Raw genomic sequence first — 25,601 nt, forward strand, 5'->3', positions numbered from 1 at the left:
TGTCACTACACTACTACTAATACTACTACTAATGATAATAACAATATTGATAATAATAATGGATATGAAACATTGCTTGACTGTTTTGCACGTTCTATTTTGCTTTATTTAATTGGACAGCAGATAAAGACATGGTAAATACAACCAGGTAAACACACACACACACACACACACACAGATTGAAGGAGATGGACTTGACGACACTGGAACAAAGAAGGGAGAGAGGAGATCTGATCACGCTGTATAAGTTGGTAAGTAAGTTTGATGAGGTGGATAGAGAGGATCTCTTCTCAACTGTGAGGACACAGGGGCTGAGAGGACATGGAAAGAAACTTAATAAAGGAACCTGCTTGAGTGACTTGAAAAAGTAGGTTATAGTTTTCCACATAGAAGTGTTAACACATGGAACAGCTTGCAGGAAGAGGTGGTGGAGGCGAGCAGTGTCCACCAAACGAAGGAAAGGCTGGATGAATGTATTTATGGAGACGGGACTATTAGAGCTTAGCTCGGGCCACCTAGACTACAAATAGCTAAACACACACACACACACACACACACACTTGTGAAAGCAGTGTAGCGGTACAGCGGTACAGTACCTATGATTTTTTTTTATATATATAGCCACGGACGCTAAATATATAGCTGCACCTTCCACCACCACACAACACCCAGCCGCACGTGCCCCAGTAATGAGATTCCCTTGTAGTTATGACAGAAATCGTTATTCTGTTTTGGTAATGGTGGAGAGGGAGGAAGGGAGACCCGAGCCCCAGACCAAGGCCGAGTAGTGCCTGGCGGGGCGTGTTGACGTGTGTGTGTGTGTGTTGGTGAGCAGCGTTCATTGCAAGGTGTGTTCCTCCATATTTACCGCATAAAATGAAGACAAAGATTCTTGTGTTGCCCTGTAATGTGTTGTTCTATGGCTGTGTTGTTGTCAGTGCTAAGAGGCTGGGGGAGGGAGAGGCTTAGTGAAGCAGACTATGGTGATGCCAAGGTTATTTACTTTGTTGAATCTCGTCGACTACGGACACAGCTGAGGTGGACCTCCGCTGCTTCCCACTGGCTCCTCTCCTCTTGCTGAAGGTTTGTAGAAAAGATATATGAAGAGATAGTGATGTTTCATAAAGTAGATTATGAGATACTGGCACGGACCTAAAACGAATCTTTACCAAGACGATTTCCGTTGCCACTTGGATAACCTGGCGCTGGTGGCTGGTCAGGTACTGTTGACAGCCACTTGTCCAGGTGGTACTTGAAGGTGTCGGGTGCTACTGCAGTCAGGTTCCTTATGCTGGGAGGCACTGCATTGAATAGGCGTGCTCCAGTGTGGGTGAAGCTGTTGTGCACGATGGTTTTCACTCTTGAGGACACACCTTCAGTCCTCTTGATGTAGCACAGCCTTCCGCGCCTTGGGTGGTGGTGCTCCTGGAGGCCGGCATTTAGTACCAGCTTCTCAAGTGTCTTCCACACGTACATGATGATGTACCTGTCTCAGCGCCGCTGTAGTGAGTAGAGATGCAGGTGCTGTAGCCTTTCCAAGTAGTTGAGGTGCTCCATACCCTCAATACGGCTGGTAAATGTTCTCTGCACTGCCTCTATCCTTGATATATCTCCCACTGTGTGGGGACCACAGCTGGCAGCAGTACTCCAGCCTAGGGAGCACCAAGGATTTCCAGTGTCAGCATACAGTCCTGTTTCCTGGTTCTGAAGGTGCGTAGTATCCAACCAGTGAGTCCTTGGGCTGTTGCTGTGATCTTGTTGTAGTGCAACGTGAAGGTGTCGTCATCACTCACATACACTCCAAGATCCTTGACGTGGTGTTTGCTTTCGATGGTTTGCTGGTTGCAGATGTAACTTGTTGTGGTCTTCAGCTCCTGTAGTGGGCTATATCTAAGTACCTCAAATTTGTCACTGTTTAGCAGCATGTTGTTCTCCTCTGCCCAAGTTATCACTCGGTCCACGTCAGCTTGTAGCAGGGCAGTGTCACTGTGGGCTTGTACATGTTTAAGGATCCTTGTGTCATCTCCGAAGGATGTGGCCTTGGCATGCTGGAGGTCTTGATCGATGTCTTGTATCATGACCAGGAACAGGAGTGGTCCCAGCACCAAGCCTTGAGGAACGCCACTTTTGAAACATTTGAAACATTTTATTATACTTGCAATTTGTATACATAGGTCGATATAACATAAATTTGTTGTGCAAGTAGCCCATAGGAAGCTAGAGCTTTTGGGGCAACAATTGGTATGTATTAATGTTTTTTTTCTTCTTTTTCTGGACATGTATAGTACTAAATTTTTTGGCCCAAGTAACATTAGATAAAGTATTCAAAATAATAATCTAACAATACTAGTATTACTAGTAAAAAGACAATAATGATAATAATAATGAAATAATAATGATTAATAATGATAATAGTAATAATAATAAAAGTAATAATGATAATATATCGCCTCTGTTTACGTTCTTCTCTAATAACATCATCATCATCATAATAATAATAATAATAATAATAATAATAATAATACCTATCATTACTACAATGATGATGATGATACACAGCAGTTGTACTAATAATAATAGAATGACAACAATAATAATAATGGTAATAATACTGATAATAATAACAATAATAATAATAATAATAATAATAATAATAATAATAATAATAATAATAGCAATAATAATAGCAATAATAATAATAATAATAATAATAATAATAATAATAGTAATAATAATAATAATAATTGACTGGGCTGGGTCGAGATAAACTGCCCTGGACTGACACTTGTTGAGTTCGGCCTGTGAGGAAACTGGATCCATTTTCCTAGGTTACCACTGATACCATGAGCCCTGAGTTTGTGTAGCAGTAGCCCATGGTCCACCTTATCGAAGGCCTTGGCGAAGTCTAGGTAGATGACGTCTGCGTTCCTGCCCTCCCGCACTGCCTCGAGTATTCCTTGGTGGTGCTTCTGTAGCTGTGAGAGACAGGAACGACCTCTCCTAGATCCGTGCTGTCCCTCGTTTAAGGTATTCCTCTTTTCTAGGTGGTCGACGAGCTTTGTGCAGATGATCTCAGTTATTTTAATGAGGTGTGATGTTAAGACCACAGGACGGTAATTCTTGGCTTGTCCTCTGCTGCCACCTTTGTGGATGGGAGTTACTATCCCGGTCTTTAGTAGTGGTGGGACTGTCGCTTCACTTAGTGATTTGTGCCACAGTAGCTGAAGTGGTTTTGCCAGTTCATTCCTGCAGTTTCTTAGCAGTATGGCATGGAAGCCGTCCTGTCCTGCTGCTGAGTCCGGTGCAATACTGTTGATGGCTGCTACAATGTCCCCGGTTTCTAATTCTATATCGGTGAGCAGCTGGTGATCTTTTGTTGGGGCTTGGAAGAAGGAGATAGGGTCTGTTACCATCTTGTTCGGCAGTGGGGTGCTGAAGACACTGTCGTACTGTTGGCGGAGCAGCTGGGCCTTTTCCTTTGGGCAGCTCACAGTCTCATTACCGTCCGTTATCAGAGGGCCTACTGGGGCGCGTGAAGAAGTATTTTGAGTTCTCCTTGATGTTTGACACTGCCCTTCTTTCATCTCTGGTTCTCTCTTGCTCATGGGATTCCATCAGTTGATGTTCCAAGGAAACTAGCTGGTCTTGAATCCGACTCCTTGTTGTTGTGTGGTGCTCTGGAACACTGAGTAATTTTTTCTTCAGAGTTGACCTTTTTCTCATTAGGATTTTCCTGTCCCTTGGGATGAGCTGCTTTGCCCGGTTACCTTTCCGTGGGGTCCACTGTTTGCAGATGTCCAGGGCCTTTTCCTGTAGGAGCATCAGTGAGGTGTTGGCATCCTTCCCTGTCATTAGCGCTTCCCAGTCGACAAGTTCAAGTTCCGCTCGGATTTGGTCCCAGTTCACCTTTAGGCTGACACCACCAGCTTGTAACCTTCATGGCAGCAATCAAGACTCACTCCTTCGCTACAGTGTTAAGAACATAAGAACATAAGAACGCAGGAGTCTACAAGAGGCCGGTAGGCCTGTATGAGGCAGCTCCTTTGACCCTAAGCTCCTGTGTATCTAACCCCATCTAATATCGCTGTCCATGAATTTATCTAGTCTATTTTTGAATGTGAATTGTATTGGCACTCACCACATGACTGCTAACCCTATTCCACTCATCCACCACCCTGTTAGTAAACCAATTTTTGCCTATGTCCCTGTTGAATCTGAATTTATCCAGTTTAAACCCATTACTTCGTGTCCTACCCGGTTCTCTTACCAACAAAACCTTATGAATGTCTCCCTTATTAAAGCCCTTCATCCATTTATAAACCTCGATCATGTCTCCACGCACCCTTCGCCTTTCTAGAGAATGCAAGTTTAACTGTTTGAGTCTTTCCTCGTATGGCAAGTTTCTCAACCCCTGAATCATCTTAGTCATCCTCCTCTGTTGTATGAACAAGTGCACCCAGGATTACTTATGGAGGCTAACATCATTATAGTGTTGGCGGCCCTGCGATGGTGACGCTCATCATCAGCGGCAGTAAATGTGAACACCAACGAGAGTGTCTGTGCCATCCAAGGATGGGCTGTCTTGGGTGGTGGGCCAGTGTCTGTGGGAGGGCTGTCCTGGGTGGTGGGCCAGTGTGTGTCATACCGGAAAGTTCCTACTTATCCTACAATGATGCTTTAAAATGTTCTGTGGTGCAGCAGTAACACAACAGTAACCTCGTGAACTCTATATCCAACCCCACCTGGCAGGGTTACCCATAGGAAGCTCAGGAAATGGTCCTTGCCATAGGCCTAAAGAGGTGCAGCCAGCAAGAAAGTGGCTGTACTCTGCTCTGCTGCGGTTTGTGTGGGACCCCTGATTCTTGTCAAGAATTTGGGGGTAGTCTTGAAAATCTGATGCGCTAAAACAAGAAATGCAAGAATTTCCCTAGATTTGGGAAAATTCTTGCTCGGTCTAGGGTAATTCTTGATCGCCAGATGATATCTTATGATGGAGAGTGAGCAAGACACTTATGTGAGCTTTATTCCTTGGAAATTCGGGAAGATTTACCCTGAGGAAGAGAAATACTATGAGGTAACCCATGATAGGAGGGCATACATAGGAAGAGTTCTAAAAGTTTGTATAACCAGTGTAACAATTAAATTCTTAGAGAGAGGATGAACACTCAGTAGGACTGGCCCAAACGTGGTTATGTTGGTGAGGTTAGTATGACACACTTGATCAGTGGATCAGTGCTGTTGTCAGGCACACCGCCTTTAACAATTAGAAGGATTGATAAAGCTTCTGCTGACTTTAAAATGCATGTAAAACACAGCATGATGTAACCACTTCCCTGGCATTTACAGAAAGTAACAATACGTAGGTTACTTCTCTTTTTTACTAGCTACCCGGGATACAAATTCATCATGATATTTTCCAAAGGGGAAAAAAAACAGGTACCTAAATGTCTGAAAGGTGGGTATTTTTGTTTGAAGTGATCTTGATTCATTCAGATATCAAGTCAATTCAACAACAAGTAAGAGGATGTTCGTTTATTTACCATACAAAACAGTTTTTACACCTGTCTAAATTCACCCCAAGAAGTGTCTCAATTCACCCCAAGAAGTGTCTCAATTCACCCCAAGAAGTGTCTCAATTCATCCCAAGAAGTGTCTCAATTCACCCCAAGAAGTGTCTCAATTCATCCCAAGAAGTGTTTCAATTCACCCCAAGAAGTGTCTCAATTCACCCCAAGAAGTGTCTCAATTCACCCCAAGAAGTGTCTCAATTCATCCCAAGAAGTGTCTCAATTCATCCCAAGAAGTGTTTCAATTCACCCCAAGAAGTGTCTCAATTCATCCCAAGAAGTGTTTCAATTCACCCCAAGAAGTGTCTCAATTCATCCCAAGAAGTGTTTCAATTCACCCCAAGAAGTGTCTCAATTCATCCCAAGAAGTGTTTCAATTCATCCCAAGAAGTGTTTCAATTCACCCCAAGAAGTGTTTCAATTCACCCCAAGAAGTGTTTCAATTCACCCCAAGAAGTGTTTCAATTCACCCCAAGACGTGTCTCAATTCACCCCAAGAAGTGTTTCAATTCACCCCAAGAAGTGTTTCAATTCATCCCAAGAAGTGTCTCAATTCACCCCAAGAAGTGTTTCAATTCACCCCAAGACGTGTCTCAATTCACCCCAAGAAGTGTTTCAATTCACCCCAAGACGTGTCTCAATTCACCCCAAGAAGTGTTTCAATTCACCCCAAGAAGTGTTTCAATTCATCCCAAGAAGTGTCTCAATTCACCCCAAGAAGTGTTTCAATTCACCCCAAGAAGTGTCTCAATTCACCCCAAGAAGTGTTTCAATTCACCCCAAGAAGTGTCTCAGCTCATGCCATTTTCCTTGACTGAATCAAAGTGACTGTTTACTTTTTGTAAAAAATAAATAAATAAAGTTTTGTACACTTGCACATGAACTGGTCACCTGCCCTCCATACTCAACTTGAATATAAACTGCTTCACTCTTAGGCTGCGTCTACACCAAGTGAGTCGCTTAGAGTCGACCTGACGCGTCAACCTGAGTCAAGTCAGCGCTCAGTGACCCGTTTGATTTCATGGAGAATGGATGCATAGTCTTGTTTATTTTTTATTTATTTATCTTATTTATTTTGTTCGCTATTGTTCTTTTTCTTTTCTTTTCTATTGGTGTTTTTCTTTTTCTTTTCTTTTTATTTCTTTTCTTGGTGTTGTTTATCTTCTTTTATTTATTATTATTTTTTTTCCCATGATGCTTTTGTTGGTGTTGGTTGGTCTGGGTGAGCCGCTTCCCTCCCAGAGGAGATCAGCGAGTTGTGATTTACTTCATGTTTTTGGTGGCGGGTATAATTTCTTGGCGTACGCTTGAGTATGATTAAACATAATGAATGCTATATGAATGGTGTACATTGTTATTTGCAAACATTGTAAATATACATATTAAGTATATGTAGTATATACCTCCTCCTCCATGTCCTTGTCCTACTAACATAGCATTGTGATAGGCCCCAATATTAACAGTTTGTGCATTGTATGTACGAACATATGTATGAGTGGTTGAGTGAGTGGTGTGCATGCTTTAGGATTATACGTAAAACTGAAAACTTCTTTCCATAAAGTGGGAATGACATCATGATCCCGGTGGTTGGGGTCACTGGAATCATAAATAACAGGGCCCTCTTGAACTGTTGATTAGGAGTGCCTCCAGCATACTTGAAGACACCACGGCAGACTCGCTGTAACCGTCGTCAAAAATAGGTCCAGCTCTATGTGTGACTCAATGCGACGCAAAACAACGTGACGTGCCTCGACGCATCCGGTGTAAACGGTTTCTTTAAAAAAACCCCATATAAATCAGTGTTGAAACTTGGGTAGCAATTCATGATGCATCATGAATTGTCATGACGCGACATGACATGACTCAATGTGTGTCTCAAACGCAGCCGTATGGTTTAGAGGACAGAACCAAATAAGGGAAAAATGTCTCAATTCCCCCCACTCGACACTACTCCCTGGTCTTTCTCTGCCTCTGTGGTGGATAGTGGAGTGTCTCCCATGTGGTTTTGGTGTGTTGGATATCCCCTCCCAAGGTGCAGGACTTTACATTTCTCTTCACTGAATTGTAGCAGACACTTTTTGTTCCATTCCTGTAGCTTGGTGAGATCATCTGGTAGGAAATCCACAGTCAAGGGGTTAAACATTGTTTTTAATGTGTTATACGCACTCACAGAATGCAACTGTCATCTATTATCATTATTCCTAATGAGAATAGATGCATATTGAATTCAGATTATGGAAAATTTACTTGAAAAAATCTTTCCAAGAACCAAAGTATAAGTTATGCGTATATATAACTTATGTATGCATGGTACCTATATTTATGTACATTATGTATTATACTTGTGTATGAGTTGTGAAGTGCCACCTGCCCTGGTTTTCCTTCCCTTCCCTTCCTGTCCCATCCCACACAATCAGAGCATCAAGGCTCCACAGTACAATAAGGTCATTTTGTTTGGTTCAAATTTTTCTTGCTCTTTCTAATAGCTGTCAATGTTTCCACAGCCACGTACGTGTGCCTGTGTTGTCCAGCAGAGGCCGGAGGGGTCTGTGAACAGCACCGGCACCAGCCAGGTGCTGGAGTGGTGCCAGGACTCATCCATGGTGGTGGTTGGTGTGTGAACAGCAGCGGCACCAGCCAGGTGCTGGAGTGGTGCCAGGACTCATCCATGGTGGTGGTTGGTGTGTGGACAGCAGCGGCACCAGCCAGGTGCTGGAGTGGTGCCAGGACTCATCCATGGTGGTGGTTGGTGTGTGAACAGCAGCGGCACCAGCCAGGTGCTGGAGTGGTGCCAGGACACATCCATGGTGGTGGTTGGTGTGTGAACAGCAGCGGCACCAGCCAGGTGCTGGAGTGGTGCCAGGACACATCCATGGTGGTGGTTGGCATAAGTGTTTCAGGCTGGGCCTCATAAACCAAAACCTTTCGCCCCCCAAGCACACACACTTGACAAGGCTTTCCTAGGATTTGTGGGGGTCATTTCCATGGCCTGGTTTATGAATTGGTGCTCCCTTTGTATGTTGATCACTGCCCCTATAAAAGAGCGAATAGATGAGCTGCCTTCAAACCAAATATAATAGAATAGAGATAAAAGAGTATATGTAGTCAGTCGGTGTAGTTGTTGTAGCTGTGGAGACAGAAGGCAATCTTGTACGTTAATCACCCAATGACTTGCAGACCAACAAGAATCGGCGGATCTTACACTCTATCGTGGCTGATGAGTCTCGGCTGGAGGTTTACGAGCAGAGGGACCTGCCAGCCCCCCCCTCAAGTGGGAGTCTTCCAGCCTGTATGCCTGTGAGCCCGTCCGCCTCTCATGATCTCCACGGTGAGTGCTGGGATGGATTTTGCCGCTCCTCAGAACCTTGGGGAGTAACACAGGAAAATGTCGGCCATTCTTAGTTTTTACCACAAAATGTCATGTCAAGGTTACAGCAATTGTGTTACTGTGAGTGACAGCAACTCTTTCCCTTCCCTTCCCTTCCCTTCCCTTCCCTTCCCTTTCTCTACCAATTGTGTTACTGTGAGTGGCGGCAATTCTTTCCCTTCCCTTCCCTTCCCTTCTCATCCCTTTCTTTTCCAATTCATTTCCCTCCCATCCTTCCCATTCCCTTCCCCTTCCTTCCCTTCTCATCCCTTTCTCTAGCAATTCGTTTCCCTCCCCTCCCTTCCCTTTCTTTCCGTTTCTTCCCATCCTTTCCTTGCCATCTCTTCATCCTTTCCCCTCCTTCCCCTGCTTTCCCTTTCCTTCTCTTCTCCTCCCTTCCCTTCCCTTCCCATCCTTTCCTACCAATTCATATCCCTCCCCTTCCTTTCCTTTCCTTCCCATCCTTTCCTTTCCATTTCTTCATCTATTCCCCTCCATCCCTTCCCATCCCTTCCTTTCCCTTCCTACCTTTTCATTTCCCTCCCCTTTCCCTTCCCGTCAATGTCTTCAGTTTGTTGGTGTTTTTCAGGCTTTTCAGACCGAGGTGAACAGAGGCGTGACTGAGCTGGTGTGTCTAAGGGAGGAGCTGATGGTTGCCACTGGGCCAGGCCATACCCAGCGGCTGTGTTGGGACGGCTCCGTCAACTACAGCCACAAGCTGCGTGGACCTGCAGCGCGTCCCATTCTGCAATGATCAGCTGGCAGTGAAGGGTGAGTCTCTGAGGCTCTTGACTTTGTGGACCATAGCCATTATTTTTAAACATAAGCTCCCCGGTTCTCCTGTTTGAAAAGCCTCTTACTGTAGAAGTTAACCTGACCTAGCCTAACAAATCCCCAAACAGTTACTACAGGCCTTGACTCAGAAAATTCATATATGCTTCCCTGTTAATGAGACTTTCTATACAACAAAGTGAGGTCATTGTTGATTTATACCATAAGGTGCTGGCTATCATGTGTTTGAAGATACCCTAAACTTAACCCAACAAAACCCCAAACAGTTAATATAGATCTTGAGTCAGAAAAATCATATATGCTTCCTTACTTTCTATACAACAAAGTGACATCATTCTTCAGGTAAGGTCAGGTCTTTAGAGGCTGTGGTATGTGTGGGGGGAGTCCGGTGTGTTTAGTCTTGCCCTGCAGCGGTGCCCCTAGAGGCTCCGGGGGTGCATGTGGTGGACCTGGAGTGTTCCCCGGTGGTGGTCCTCAGCGACGGCAGGGCAGCTTTCCTCACCGCCTCAAATTTGATCCTGATGTGAGTTATTCACTTACTATGCAGGACTTTTTTGTTGATGTTGTTTTATGTTTTGACCTAAAGCTGCCTCCCTAGCTGTAAGAAGTAATTATACCTTCTAAAACAGCCTGTCCTTGAAGTATACATGTTGTTTTGTATAGATTTTTCATTGTAATCTCTATTTTTTTTGTGCCCTTGGCCTGTACCAAGACTCATGAAGGTTTAGCAATGAGGATCAAAGGGAAGGATGATGTGTACTGAGTCACTAACATTTTTGGAACGAAGGTTTGCGGGAGAGACGAGTGAGCATGTGGGTAGTCTTGAGCCACTCAGCGGTGACTGAAAAATCCCAGCTTGTGGCGGTGGGCAGGACATGAACCCACACCCTCCTGGATATGGTGCCAGCATGCTGACCACTCAGCCACTTCCTCCACCTCACAGTTGTCAGGGCGTGGTGTGGCTGGACCCTGGTGGGTGAGGCAACAGGCGGCCTGGAGGTGTCCCACATTATGGTGCCCTCAGACAGAGACTACGGAGGAAGGGTCACCAGGGCCAGTGGGTGAGTGTCCCTTACCTAATCCATCACTATTTGTCTCACACCCCATTGCTGAGAGTGTTTGTTCAATGTGAGACTAATAATGTACCCAAAGATATGTTAAACACTTCTTTCCTGTGTATACACAAGGCTGTTTTGGCAGCTCTTTGAGGCTCCTATATCTTTGCTTGAGGTTCTGTGGGCCAAGGCTCAAAAGGAAATTAGGTTGTAAAAGTGTGTTCATCCCTTTGCTGTGTGTTTATCTAAGCTTCTGTGGGCCACAGCTAAATAGAAAGGAGGTGTTGAGTGTTTCCATTCCTTTGCTGTGTGTTTATCTAAGCTTCTGTGGGCCAAAGATAAATAGAAAGGAGGTGTTGAGTGTTTCCATTCCTTTGCTGTGTGTTTGTTTAAGCTTCTGTGGGCCAAAGCTAAATAGAAAGGGGGTGTTGAGTGTTTCCATTCCTTTGCTGTGTGTTTGTTTAAGCTTCTGTGGGCCAAAGCTAAATAGAAAGGGGGTGTTGAGTGTTTCCATTCCTTTGCTGTCTGTGTCTAAGCTTCTGTGGCCAAGGCATGAAAGGTGGTAAAAGTGCTTCTATGCATTTGCTGTTTTTATTCAAGCTTCTGTCGGTCAAGACTCAAGAAAAGAAGGGAGTAATAGTGCTTCTATTACTTTGCTTTGTCTTTATTTATCTATTTATTTACATATTCTCATCCCTTTGTTTTCATGAAGTGGGCTCCTGATGGCACTGTGCTGGGCATGAGCTGGACAGGAGGAGGATTGCTGCTGTGGAGTGCATTTGGCTCCCTGCTGACTGTGTCTCTGCGCTGGGACCACTCCGAGGACCCACTGTCTCTTGCCATTACTATAAGGAATATGGTAAGTAGCAGGGGGTGGAGTGCAGTCACTGGAGTCGCCTACTTTTGGCCAGAGTCAAAGTCGCTAAAATTATCTCCGACACCTTTATGACAAAACAGCTGCTTCTTCCTCTTAATGAAAATTGGTTAGGTTAAGTTAGGTTAGGTTAGGCTAGCTGGTTCTTCCTCATAATGAAGATTGGTTAGGTTAGGTTAGGTTAGCTGGTTCTTCCTCATAATGAAGATTGGTTAGGTTAGGTTAGCTGGTTCTTCCTCATAATGAAGATTGGTTAGTCATTCTTAAAGTCATACAAAGGCCATGGAAGCCTTCAGAAATGTTTGCAAACTTTGCTTATTCAAAAAACTTGCTCCAGGCATGTCAAACTACATATTTAATTGAGGCAAACTACTTGTGTGTCTTACGGTCATATTCTTTATACATTTCAGCGCCCAATCACATGTATTTGACAAGGCTTTCGTAGGAGTTTGGGGCATTTCCAGGGGTAGTTTTATGACCCTGGTGGTAGTTTGACCCTTTTTCTGTACCATGAACCTAAGAAACATATTTGACTAGGCTTTCATAGGAGTTTTGGACATTCCCATATCCAAAACTGATAGCTTGAGTAAAAGTCATGTGCATCGGGGCACACTATACTAAGGTTAACATCACTTTGTTGTTTTCTGCCTGTCTGTTTCTCTCCCCAGTTCCACAGCGCCCAGATGACTCCCATCGTGGTGGCGTCAAGCTGTGAGGCTGTACTGCACCGTGAGCCACAAGCTCCACCTGAGCCACGCCCTCTGGCTCCACAGTGGGGTTCACGGCACACGCGCGTGGCTCCCTTTGTTCCCAAACTCCTCGGACAAGTCCCACACCTTCATGGCCCGGAGAATCACGCTGCCCTTCACTCCATGCGTCCATGCAGCCGCTGGGAAGGTGACGCTTAACTTGACTAATCATTTTCGTGTGTAATCTTTTATACTTCGCACACGGCAGGTTTTGCTGTTGAAGAATTAAGACTTTTCTCAAGGGAATCATGGACAGTATTTCCCTTTAGTGCTAAACAAAAGGATTAATGTGAATGCAGTGTGTACAGTTTGGGTCCCTCCCTAACCCTCCTCACCTCACTGAGTCCCACAATATTCAAGCAGTCAAGTTTGTATTATTATTATTATTATTATTATTATTATTATTATTATTTTTACAGTAGAGGAAGTAAGTCAAGGTCAAAACAATAACTGCGCTAAACTAAACCAATCCCTCTAATCACTGCCCCTATGAAAGAGTGTACAGATGAGTGGCATTTAGCAGCATTCAGTGCTCGATGGCTCCTCCATAAACACTGACAAATCAGCTTCCATTACGCTGGCTATCCTCTGCACCCCTTGCACTGGAGTGACTCTGACTGGCACTGTAATGAGGCACTCCTTCACTGCTGCCTGGCACTAAGGGATGTCTGTGGAACCTTATGTTGATGTAGTGAAGGAGGTAGGTAGCCAGCATCCCACATGGCTGGTTTACGGCATTATTAGTGCAGAAAACATTGTCACGCTACTGCTCCTAGGCCCTGGGGGCATGGCTGGAGCTGTTAGTCAGGGTGGTATTACATAACTGGCCTGCAAGACTGTTCACCAGGATTGGGATAATGACTCGGGAGACATAAATTTTCATGCCTCAGAAATCCTGCTGCCAAAGAGTTTGTATAGGAAGGCAAACCATACACCTCAACGTTCACTCAATGTTAGTGTTGATTTTGTTTCTGCAAGAGTTGTTAGAGGAAGGGTTGCTTTAGGGAGAGTTGGTAGAGGAAGTGTTGGAGTATTGAAGAGGTGGTAGAGGAATTTTTGAAGAGTTAGTATATGAAGAATTGGTATAGGAAGTTTTGATTCTGTTTTTTGCAGTTGTTCCAAGAAGGGTTGCTACAGGAAGAGTTGGTATAGGAAGTATTGAAGTATTGAAGAGTTAGTATAAGAAGAGTTGGTATAGGAAGTGTTGAAGAGTTGGTATAGGAACTATTGAAGAGTTAGTATAAGAAGAGTTGGTATAGGAAGTATTGAAGTATTGAAGAGTTAGTATAAGAAGAGTTGGTATAGGAAGTGTTGAAATATTGAAGAGTTAGTATAAGAAGAGTTGGTATAGGAAGTGTTGAAGAGTTGGTATAGGAACTATTGAAGAGTTAGTATAAGAAGAGTTGGTATAGGAAGTATTGAAGAGTTAGTATAAGAAGAGTTGGTATAGGAAGTGTTGAAATATTGAAGAGTTAGTATAAGAAGAGTTGGTATAGGAAGTGTTGAAGAGTTGGTATAGGAACTATTGAAGAGTTAGTATAAGAAGAGTTGGTATAGGAAGTGTTGAAATATTGAAGAGTTAGTATAAGAAGAGTTGGTATAGGAAGTGTTGAAGAGTTGGTATAGGAACTATTGAAGAGTTAGCATAAGAAGAGTTGGTATAGGAAGTGTTGAAGAGTTGGTATAGGAACTATTGAAGAGTTAGTATAAGAAGAGTTGGTATAGGAACTATTGAAGAGTTGGTATAGGAACTATTGAAGAGTTAGTATAAGAAGAGTTGGTATAGGAACTATTGAAGAGTTGGTATGAGAAGAGTTGGTATAGGAACTATTGAAGAGTTAGTATAAGAAGAGTTGGTATAGGAAGTGTTGAAGAGTTGGTATAGGAACTATTGAAGAGTTAGTATAAGAAGAGTTGGTATAGGAACTATTGAAGAGTTAGTATAAGAAGAGTTGGTATAGGAACTATTGAAGAGTTAGTATAAGAAGAGTTGGTATAAGAAGAGTTGGTATAGGAACTATTGAAGAGTTAGTATAAGAAGAGTTGGTATAGGAAGTATTGGAACTATTGAAGAGTTAGTATAAGAAGAGTTGGTATAGGAAGTGTTGAAGAGTTGGTATAGGAACTATTGAAGAGTTAGTATAAGAAGAGTTGGTATAGGAAGTATTGGAACTATTGAAGAGTTAGTATAAGAAGAGTTGGTATAGGAAGTATTGGAACTATTGAAGAGTTAGTATAAGAAGAGTTGGTATAGGAAGTATTGGAACTATTGAAGAGTTAGTATAAGAAGAGTTGGTATAGGAAGTGTTGAAGAGTTGGTATAGGAAGTATTGAAGAGTTAGTATAAGAAGAGTTGGTATAGGAAGTGTTGAAGAGTTGGTATAGGAACTATTGAAGAGTTAGTATAAGAAGAGTTGGTATAGGAAGTATTGGAACTATTGAAGAGTTAGTATAAGAAGAGTTGGTATAGGAAGTGTTGAAGAGTTGGTATAGGAAGTATTGAAGAGTTAGTATAAGAAGAGTTGGTATAGGAAGTGTTGAAATATTGAAGAGTTAGTATAAGAAGAGTTGGTATAGGAAGTGTTGAAGAGTTGGTATAGGAACTATTGAAGAGTTAGTATAAGAAGAGTTGGTATAGGAAGTGTTGAAGTATTGAAGAGTTAGTATAAGAAGAGTTGGTATAGGAACTATTGAAGAGTTAGTATAAGAAGAGTTGGTATAGGAAGTGTTGAAGAGTTGGTATAGGAAGTATTGAAGAGTTAGTATAAGAAGAGTTGGTATAGGAAGTGTTGAAGAGTTGGTATAGGAAGTATTGAAGAGTTAGTATAAGAAGAGTTGGTATAGGAAGTATTGGAACTATTGAAGAGTTAGTATAAGAAGAGTTGGTATAGGAAGTGTTGAAGAGTTGGTATAGGAAGTGTTGAAGAGTTGGTATAGGAAGTGTTGAAGAGTTGGTATAGGAAGTATTGAAGAGTTAGTATAAGAAGAGTTGGTATAGGAAGTATTGGAACTATTGAAGAGTTAGTATAAGAAGAGTTGGTATAGGAAGTATTGGAACTATTGAAGAGTTAGTATAAGAAGAGTTGGTATAGGAACTATTGAAGAGTTAGTATAAGAAGAGTTGGTATAGGAACTATTGAAGAGTTAGTATAAGAAGAGTTGGTATAGGAACTATTGAAGAGTTAGTATAAGAAGAGTTGGTATAGGAACTATTGAAGAGTTGGTATAGGAACTATTGAAGAGTTAGTATAAGAAGAGTTGGTATAGGAAGTGTTGAAGAGTTAGTATAAGAAAAGTTGGTATAGGAAGTGTTGAAGAGTTGGTATAAGAAAAGTTGGTATAGGAAGTGTTGAAGAGTTAGTATAAGAAGAGTTGGTATAGGAACTATTGAAGAGTTAGTATAAGAAAAGTTGGTATAGGAACTACTGAAGAGTTAGTATAAGAAAAGTTGGTATAGGAACTACTGAAGAGTTAGTATAAGAAAAGTTGGTATAGGAAGTGTTGAAGAGTTGATATTGGAACTATTGAAGAGTTAGTATAAGAAGAGTTGGTATAGGAAGTGTTGAAGAGTTGGTATAGGAACTATTGAAGAGTTAGTATAAGAAGAGTTGGTATAGGAAGTGTTGAAGAGTTGGTATAGGAACTATTGAAGAGTTAGTATAAGAAGAGTTGGTATAGGAAGTATTGGAACTATTGAAGAGTTAGTATAAGAAGAGTTGGTATAGGAAGTGTTGAAGAGTTGGTATAGGAAGTATTGAAGAGTTAGTATAAGAAGAGTTGGTATAGGAAGTGTTGAAATATTGAAGAGTTAGTATAAGAAGAGTTGGTATAGGAAGTGTTGAAGAGTTGGTATAGGAACTATTGAAGAGTTAGTATAAGAAGAGTTGGTATAGGAAGTGTTGAAGTATTGAAGAGTTAGTATAAGAAGAGTTGGTATAGGAACTATTGAAGAGTTAGTATAAGAAGAGTTGGTATAGGAAGTGTTGAAGAGTTGGTATAGGAAGTATTGAAGAGTTAGTATAAGAAGAGTTGGTATAGGAAGTGTTGAAGAGTTGGTATAGGAAGTATTGAAGAGTTAGTATAAGAAGAGTTGGTATAGGAAGTATTGGAACTATTGAAGAGTTAGTATAAGAAGAGTTGGTATAGGAAGTGTTGAAGAGTTGGTATAGGAAGTGTTGAAGAGTTGGTATAGGAAGTGTTGAAGAGTTGGTATAGGAAGTGTTGAAGAGTTGGTATAGGAAGTATTGAAGAGTTAGTATAAGAAGAGTTGGTATAGGAAGTATTGGAACTATTGAAGAGTTAGTATAAGAAGAGTTGGTATAGGAAGTATTGGAACTATTGAAGAGTTAGTATAAGAAGAGTTGGTATAGGAACTATTGAAGAGTTAGTATAAGAAGAGTTGGTATAGGAACTATTGAAGAGTTAGTATAAGAAGAGTTGGTATAGGAACTATTGAAGAGTTGGTATAGGAACTATTGAAGAGTTAGTATAAGAAGAGTTGGTATAGGAAGTGTTGAAGAGTTAGTATAAGAAAAGTTGGTATAGGAAGTGTTGAAGAGTTGGTATAAGAAAAGTTGGTATAGGAAGTGTTGAAGAGTTAGTATAAGAAGAGTTGGTATAGGAACTATTGAAGAGTTAGTATAAGAAAAGTTGGTAGGAACTACTGAAGAGTTAGTATAAGAAAAGTTGGTATAGGAACTACTGAAGAGTTAGTATAAGAAAAGTTGGTATAGGAAGTGTTGAAGAGTTGATATTGGAACTATTGAAGAGTTAGTATAAGAAGAGTTGGTATAGGAAGTGTTGAAGAGTTGGTATAGGAACTATTGAAGAGTTAGTATAAGAAGAGTTGGTATAGGAAGTGTTGAAGAGTTGGTATAGGAACTATTGAAGAGTTAGTATAAGAAGAGTTGGTATAGGAAGTATTGGAACTATTGAAGAGTTAGTATAAGAAGAGTTGGTATAGGAAGTGTTGAAGAGTTGGTATAGGAAGTATTGAAGAGTTAGTATAAGAAGAGTTGGTATAGGAAGTGTTGAAATATTGAAGAGTTAGTATAAGAAGAGTTGGTATAGGAAGTGTTGAAGAGTTGGTATAGGAACTATTGAAGAGTTAGTATAAGAAGAGTTGGTATAGGAAGTGTTGAAGTATTGAAGAGTTAGTATAAGAAGAGTTGGTATAGGAACTATTGAAGAGTTAGTATAAGAAGAGTTGGTATAGGAAGTGTTGAAGAGTTGGTATAGGAAGTATTGAAGAGTTAGTATAAGAAGAGTTGGTATAGGAAGTGTTGAAGAGTTGGTATAGGAAGTATTGAAGAGTTAGTATAAGAAGAGTTGGTATAGGAAGTATTGGAACTATTGAAGAGTTAGTATAAGAAGAGTTGGTATAGGAAGTGTTGAAGAGTTGGTATAGGAAGTGTTGAAGAGTTGGTATAGGAAGTGTTGAAGAGTTGGTATAGGAAGTATTGAAGAGTTAGTATAAGAAGAGTTGGTATAGGAAGTATTGGAACTATTGAAGAGTTAGTATAAGAAGAGTTGGTATAGGAAGTATTGGAACTATTGAAGAGTTAGTATAAGAAGAGTTGGTATAGGAACTATTGAAGAGTTAGTATAAGAAGAGTTGGTATAGGAACTATTGAAGAGTTAGTATAAGAAGAGTTGGTATAGGAACTATTGAAGAGTTGGTATAGGAACTATTGAAGAGTTAGTATAAGAAGAGTTGGTATAGGAAGTGTTGAAGAGTTAGTATAAGAAAAGTTGGTATAGGAAGTGTTGAAGAGTTGGTATAAGAAAAGTTGGTATAGGAAGTGTTGAAGAGTTAGTATAAGAAGAGTTGGTATAGGAACTATTGAAGAGTTAGTATAAGAAAAGTTGGTATAGGAACTACTGAAGAGTTAGTATAAGAAAAGTTGGTATAGGAACTACTGAAGAGTTAGTATAAGAAAAGTTGGTATAGGAACTACTGAAGAGTTAGTATAAGAAAAGTTGGTATAGGAACTACTGAAGAGTTAGTATAAGAAAAGTTGGTATAGGAAGTGTTGAAGAGTTGATATTGGAACTATTGAAGAGTTAGTATAAGAAGAGTTGGTATAGGAAGTATTGAAGAGTTGGTATAGGAACTATTGAAGAGTTAGTATAAGAAGAGTTGGTATAGGAAGTGTTGAAGTATTGAAGAGTTGGTATAGGAACTATTGAAGAGTTAGTATAAGAAGAGTTGGTATAGGAAGTATTGAAGAGTTGGTATTGGAACTATTGAAGAGTTAGTATAAGAAGAGCTGGTATAGGAAGTGTTGAAGTATTGAAGAGTTGGTATAGGAACTATTGAAGAGTTAGTATAAGAAGAGTTGGTATAGGAAGTGTTGAAGAGTTGGTATAGGAACTATTGAAGAGTTAGTATAAGAAGAGTTGGTATAGGAAGTGTTGAAGTATTGAAGAGTTAGTATAAGAAGAGTTGGTATAGGAAGTATTGAAGAGTTGGTATTGGAACTATTGAAGAGTTAGTATAAGAAGAGCTGGTATAGGAAGTGTTGAAGTATTGAAGAGTTGGTATAGGAAATATTGAAGAGTTAGTATAAGAAGAGTTGGTATAGGAAGTGTTGAAGAGTTGGTATAGGAACTATTGAAGAGTTAGTATAAGAAGAGTTGGTATAGGAAGTGTTGAAGTATTGAAGAGTTAGTATAAGAAGAGTTGGTATAGGAAGTGTTGAAGTACTGAAGAGTTGGTATAGGAACTATTGAAGAGTTAGTATAAGAAGAGTTGGTATAGGAAGTTTTTATTCTGCTTTTTGCAATAGTTGGTATGGGAAGACAGAGCATACATTTACACTTTTTCTATATGTTAGTTTTGATCATGTTTTTGTGGGCGGCAGTTGTCATGTTTGAGGAGGACATCCATCCTGCTGGCCGCCCAGACTGACGCCTCCTTGCCGGCCTGTGTACTACTGCCTCCCACCACCAGCCCCTCCCTGTGGCTGAATGCACTGTAAGTCATTCTTTATTGTGGTTCAGTTTCGTTTTTGTGCGGTAGTGATAGGGTTTTGCCACTAATGAATATCAAAATAACACTTTTCAAAATGACACTAAATTAGAAGAGATTCTAAATTTCTACAATAATGTTTGGATTCTCTCAAATACCGTTTTTTTGGGGTGAGTCACGTTTGTCGTGTTCATGTGTTTTTTTCTTAATCCGTCCGCTGCAATTGGCACGGATTTCACCTTCACTGTTAGCCTGGTGACATAATTATAGTCCCAGGTCTTTCTCTGCTTCTGTGGCAGACAGTGGAGTGTTTCCCATGTGGTATTGGTGTGCTGGATATCCCCTCCCAAGGTGCAGGACTTTACAGTTTTCTTCATTGAATTGTAGCAGCCACTTGTTGCTCCACTCCTGTAGCTTGGTGAGGTCTTCTGGTAGGAAGTCTGCACCCAAGGGGTTAAGGGAATTTCTCTTGTTTGTCTGATATTCTGTATTTCTGTGATGGTAGTGGTGGTGATAACTGACAAGGGTATCTGGCCCTAGAGGAGGAGGCCTCCCAGACTGCCTGCTGCCCCGGTGCTGGAGCTCATCAGGGAGTTTCCGGTGTACCTCCAGACGGTGGTGGAGTGTGCCTGCAAGGCAGAGCTGGCACTCTGGCACTACCTCTATCAGCAGCCGGCAGCCCCAAGCAGCTCTTCATACGAGCACTGGAGGTTCCCCAGCTGGACACAGCAGCCTCATGCCTCATCATTTTGCAGGAGGGTGAGGAAGGAGAAGCAAGGTGGGCTATTAGTTTTGTCTAATTTCATGGCATTCATTTGACAATTTTTGCCTTGTTTTGGTGGAGGTCATTTTGTCTCCATAAATAAAGTTTGCCTTGCTTCCCCGCGACAGAATCTGGAGAGTGCCTCTGTGAGTCACTGCATTACAACGCGTCTCCTCCATGCCACTCCAGAAGCCAGGGAGTGGAACCTCAGCAAAGACCTCATCCGCTTCCTGCGCTCTGTACGTGAGGAAGACTCTTGCCTCAGCCATGTATACTGAACACTCCTATGGCATTAATAGGAAGGACCTTGCTTGTGACAGCATCTTGTATTTCCAGAAGCAGCTGTTCCTGTATGAACAAGATCCTGAAGTCCACAGCCAGCGCAGCGTCAACAGCCAAGGTATTAGTCAGCATGTATACTTCTGTTGTCTTGTGGTTATATTCTCCGGCAAGGCGTGGAATAAGTGGAGATGGGATAGAAGTGTTGAAGCAGTAGATTGGGGCTACTATCAAAGGGGCTGTTGAGGAAGTAGTCTCTTAAAATGATCCTACAGGCCACAGCAATGAGGACAGGACAACCTCAGTCTGCTTCCTGGCCTGGAGCAGAAGTGTATAGATGGGCGTCTGTGTTCCTGGGTTCTTTCCTGCTCCTGATCTGCCTCCCTTCATGTAAGAAAACCTTCTCCTGCTGCTTCCTGGCCTGGAGCAGCAGTGTATAGATGGGCGTCTGTGTTCCTGGGTTCTTTCCTGCTCCTGATCTGCTTCCCTTCATGTAAGAAAACCTTTTTCTGCTTCCTGGCCTGGAGCAGCAGTGTGTAGATGGGCGTCTGTGTTCCTGGGTTCTTTCCTGCTCCTGATCTGCTTCCCTTCATGTAAGAAAACCTTCTTTTTCTGCTTCCTGGCCTGGAGCAGCAGTGTATAGATGGGCGTCTGTGTTCCTGGGTTCTTTCCTGCTCCTGATCTGCCTCCCTTCATGTAAGAAAACCTTCTCCTGCTGCTTCCTGGCCTGGAGCAGCAGTGTATAGATGGGCGTCTGTGTTCCTGGGTTCTTTCCTGCTCCTGATCTGCTTCCCTTCATGTAAGAAAACCTTCTCCTGCTGCTTCCTGGCCTGCAGCAGCAGTGTATAGATGGGCGTCTGTGTTCCTGGGTTCTTTCCTGCTCCTGATCTGCCTCCCTTCATGTAAGAAAACCTTCTTTTTCTGCTTCCTTGCCTGGAGCAGCAGTGTATAGATGGGCGTCTGTGATCCTGGGTTCTTTCCTGCTCCTGATCTGCCTCCCTTCATGTAAGAAAACCTTTTTCTGCTTCCTGGCCTGGAGCAGCAGTGTATAGATGGGCGTCTGTGTTCCTGGGTTCTTTCCTGCTCCTGATCTGCCTCCCTTCATGTAAGAAAACCTTCTTTTTCTGCTTCCTGGCCTGGAGCAGCAGTGTATAGATGGGCGTCTGTGTTCCTGGGTTCTTTCCTGCTCCTGATCTGCCTCCCTTCATGTAAGAAAACCTTCTCCTGCTGCTTCCTGGCCTGGAGCAGCAGTGTATAGATGGGCGTCTGTGTTCCTGGGTTCTTTCCTGCTCCTGATCTGCTTCCCTTCATGTAAGAAAACCTTTTTCTGCTTCCTGGCCTGGAGCAGCAGTGTGTAGATGGGCGTCTGTGTTCCTGGGTTCTTTCCTGCTCCTGATCTGCTTCCCTTCATGTAAGAAAACCTTCTCCTGCTGCTTCCTGGCCTGCAGCAGCAGTGTATAGATGGGCGTCTGTGTTCCTGGGTTCTTTCCTGCTCCTGATCTGCCTCCCTTCATGTAAGAAAACCTTCTTTTTCTGCTTCCTGGCCTGGAGCAGCAGTGTATAGATGGGCGTCTGTGATCCTGGGTTCTTTCCTGCTCCTGATCTGCTTCCCTTCATGTAAGAAAACCTTCTTTTTCTGCTTCCTGGCCTGCAGCAGCAGTGTATAGATGGGCGTCTGTGTTCCTGGGTTCTTTTCTGCTCCTGATCTGCTTCCTTTCATGTAAGAAAACCTTTTTCTGCTTCCTGGCCTGGAGCAGCAGTGTATAGATGGGCGTCTGTGTTCCTGGGTTCTTTCCTGCTCCTGATCTGCTTCCCTTCATGTAAGAAAACCTTTTTCTGCTTCCTGGCCTAGAGCAGCAGTGTATAGATGGGCGTCTGTGTTCCTGGGTTCTTTCCTGCTCATGATCTGCCTCCTTCATGTAAGAAAACCTACTTTTCTGCTTCCTGGCCTGGAGCAGCAGTGTATAGATGGGCGTCTGTGTTCCTGGGTTCTTTCCTGCTCCTGATCTGCTTCCCTTCATGTAAGAAAACCTTCTTTTTCTGCTTCCTGGCCTGGAGCAGCAGTGTGTAGATGGGCGTCTGTGTTCCTGGGTTCTTTCCTGCTCCTGATCTGCTTCCCTTCATGTAAGAAAACCTTCTTTTTCTGCTTCCTGGCCTGGAGCAGCAGTGTATAGATGGGCGTCTGTGTTCCTGGGTTCTTTCCTGCTCCTGATCTGCTTCCCTTCATGTAAGAAAACCTTCTTTTTCTGCTTCCTGGCCTGGAGCAGCAGTGTATAGATGGGCGTCTGTGTTCCTGGGTTCTTTCCTGCTCCTGATCTGCCTCCCTTCATGTAAGAAAACCTTCTCCTGCTGCTTCCTGGCCTGGAGCAGCAGTGTATAGATGGGCGTCTGTGTTCCTGGGTTCTTTCCTGCTCCTGATCTGCCTCCCTTCATGTAAGAAAACCTTCTCCTGCTGCTTCCTGGCCTGGAGCAGCAGTGTATAGATGGGCGTCTGTGTTCCTGGGTTCTTTCCTGCTCCTGATCTGCCTCCCTTCATGTAAGAAAACCTTCTTTTTCTGCTTCCTGGTCTGGAGCAGCAGTGTATAGATGGGCGTCTGTGTTCCTGGGTTCTTTTCTGCTCCTGATCTGCTTCCTTTCATGTAAGAAAACCTTTTTCTGCTTCCTGGCCTGGAGCAGCAGTGTATAGATGGGCGTCTGTGTTCCTGGGTTCTTTCCTGCTCCTGATCTGCTTCCCTTCATGTAAGAAAACCTTCTTTTTCTGCTTCCTGGCCTGGAGCAGCAGTGTATAGATGGGCGTCTGTGTTCCTGGGTTCTTTCCTGCTCCTGATCTGCCTCCCTTCATGTAAGAAAACCTTCTCCTGCTGCTTCCTGCCCTGGAGCAGCAGTGTATAGATGGGCGTCTGTGTTCCTGGGTTCTTTCCTGCTCCTGATCTGCCTCCCTTCATGTAAGAAAACCTTCTCCTGCTGCTTCCTGGCCTGGAGCAGCAGTGTATAGATGGGCGTCTGTGTTCCTGGGTTCTTTCCTGCTCCTGATCTGCCTCCCTTCATGTAAGAAAACCTTCTTTTTCTTCTTCCTGGCCTGGAGCAGCAGTGTATAGATGGGCGTCTGTGTTCCTGGGTTCTTTCCTGCTACTGATCTGCCTCCCTTCATGTAAGAAAACCTACTTTTTCTGCTTCCTGGCCTGGAGCAGCAGTGTATAGATGGGTGTCTGTGTTCCTGGGTTCTTTCCTGCTCCTGATCTGCCTCCCTTCATGTAAGAAAACCTACTTTTTCTGCTTCCTGGCCTGGAGCAGCAGTGTATAGATGGGCATCTGTGTTCCTGGGTTCTTTCCTGCTCCTGATCTGCCTCCCTTCATGTAAGAAAACCTTCTCCTGCTGCTTCCTGCCCTGGAGCAGCACTGTATAGATGGACGTCTGTGTTCCTGGGTTCTTTCCTGCTCCTGATCTGCCTCCCTTCATGTAAGAAAACCTTCTCCTGCTGCCTCCTGGCCTGGAGCAGCAGTGTATAGATGGGTGTCTGTGTTCCTGGGTTCTTTCCTGCTCCTGATCTGCTTCCCTTCATGTAAGAAAACCTTCTCCTGCTGCTTCCTGGCCTGGAGCAGCAGTGTATAGATGGGCGTCTGTGTTCCTGGGTTCTTTCCTGCTCCTGATCTGCCTCCCTTCATGTAAGAAAACCTTCTCCTGCTGCTTCCTGGCCTGGAGCAGCAGTGTATAGATGGGCGTCTGTGTTCCTGGGTTCTTTCCTGCTCCTGATCTGCCTCCCTTCATGTAAGAAAACCTTCTCCTGGTGCTTGCTGGCCTGGAGCAGCAGTGTATAGATGGGCGTCTGTGTTCCTGGGTTCTTTCCTGCTCCTGATCTGCTTCCCTTCATGTAAGAAAACCTTTTTCTGCTTCCTGGCCTGGAGCAGCAGTGTATAGATGGGCGTCTGTGTTCCTGGGTTCTTTCCTGCTCCTGATCTGCCTCCCTTCATGTAAGAAAACCTTCTCCTGCTGCTTCCTGGCCTGGAGCAGCAGTGTGTAGATGGGCGTCTGTGTTCCTGGGTTCTTTCCTGCTCCTGATCTGCTTCCCTTCATGTAAGAAAACCTTTTTCTGCTTCCTGGCCTGGAGCAGCAGTGTATAGATGGGCGTCTGTGTTCCTGGGTTCTTTCCTGCTCCTGATCTGCTTCCCTTCATGTAAGAAAACCTTCTTTTTCTGCTTCCTGGCCTGGAGCAGCAGTGTATAGATGGGCGTCTGTGTTCCTGGGTTCTTTCCTGCTCCTGATCTGCCTCCCTTCATGTAAGAAAACCTTCTCCTGCTGCTTCCTGGCCTGGAGCAGCAGTGTATAGATGGGCGTCTGTGTTCCTGGGTTCTTTCCTGCTCCTGATCTGCCTCCCTTCATGTAAGAAAACCTACTTTTTCTGCTTCCTGGCCTGGAGCAGCAGTGTATAGATGGGCGTCTGTGTTCCTGGGTTCTTTCCTGCTCCTGATCTGCTTCCCTTCATGTAAGAAAACCTTCTTTTTCTGCTTCCTGGCCTGCAGCAGCAGTGTATAGATGGGCGTCTGTGTTCCTGGGTTCTTTCCTGCTCCTGATCTGCCTCCCTTCATGTAAGAAAACCTTCTGCTGCTTCCTGGCCTGGAGCAGCAGTGTATAGATGGGCGTCTGTGATCCTGGGTTCTTTCCTGCTCCTGATCTGCCTCCCTTCATGTAAGAAAACCTTCTTTTTCTGCTTCCTGGCCTGGAGCAGCAGTGTATAGATGGGCGTCTGTGTTCCTGGGTTCTTTCCTGCTCCTGATCTGCCTCCCTTCATGTAAGAAAACCTTCTTTTTCTGCTTCCTGGCCTGGAGCAGCAGTGTATAGATGGGCGTCTGTGTTCCTGGGTTCTTTCCTGCTCCTGATCTGCCTCCCTTCATGTAAGAAAACCTTCTCCTGCTGCTTCCTGGCCTGGAGCAGCAGTGTATAGATGGGCGTCTGTGTTCCTGGGTTCTTTCCTGCTCCTGATCTGCTTCCCTTCATGTAAGAAAACCTTTTTCTGCTTCCTGGCCTGGAGCAGCAGTGTATAGATGGGCGTCTGTGTTCCTGGGTTCTTTCCTGCTCCTGATCTGCCTCCCTTCAAGAAAACCTTCTCCTGCTGCTTCCTGGCCTGGAGCAGCAGTGTATTGATGGGCGTCTGTGTTCCTGGGTTCTTTCCTGCTCCTGATCTGC

The 25,601-nt window shown here is 43.4% G+C and overlaps 2 long non-coding RNA genes across 3 annotated transcripts; both read left to right on the plus strand.

Moving 5' to 3' along the window:
* Positions 1-633: 633 nt before the first annotated feature.
* Positions 634-12,347, plus strand: LOC126995029 (uncharacterized). Of its 2 annotated transcripts, none has more exons than XR_007749823.1 (7): positions 634-848; positions 8,072-8,208; positions 8,277-8,895; positions 9,524-9,705; positions 10,069-10,249; positions 10,670-10,787; positions 11,494-12,347. It is a non-coding gene; the product is annotated as an uncharacterized LOC126995029 (long non-coding RNA). The 2 variants fall into 2 exon arrangements; XR_007749822.1 differs by having other exon boundaries at positions 636-1,083.
* Positions 12,348-20,308: 7,961 nt separating this feature from the next.
* LOC126995030 (uncharacterized) lies at positions 20,309-20,909 on the plus strand. The gene is made up of 3 exons (XR_007749824.1): positions 20,309-20,380; positions 20,474-20,537; positions 20,692-20,909. It is a non-coding gene; the product is annotated as an uncharacterized LOC126995030 (long non-coding RNA).
* Positions 20,910-25,601: the final 4,692 nt, after the last annotated feature.

The sequence above is a fragment of the Eriocheir sinensis genome, unplaced genomic scaffold (assembly GCF_024679095.1).
Source record: "Eriocheir sinensis breed Jianghai 21 unplaced genomic scaffold, ASM2467909v1 Scaffold962, whole genome shotgun sequence".
Classification (NCBI taxonomy): domain Eukaryota; kingdom Metazoa; phylum Arthropoda; class Malacostraca; order Decapoda; family Varunidae; genus Eriocheir; species Eriocheir sinensis.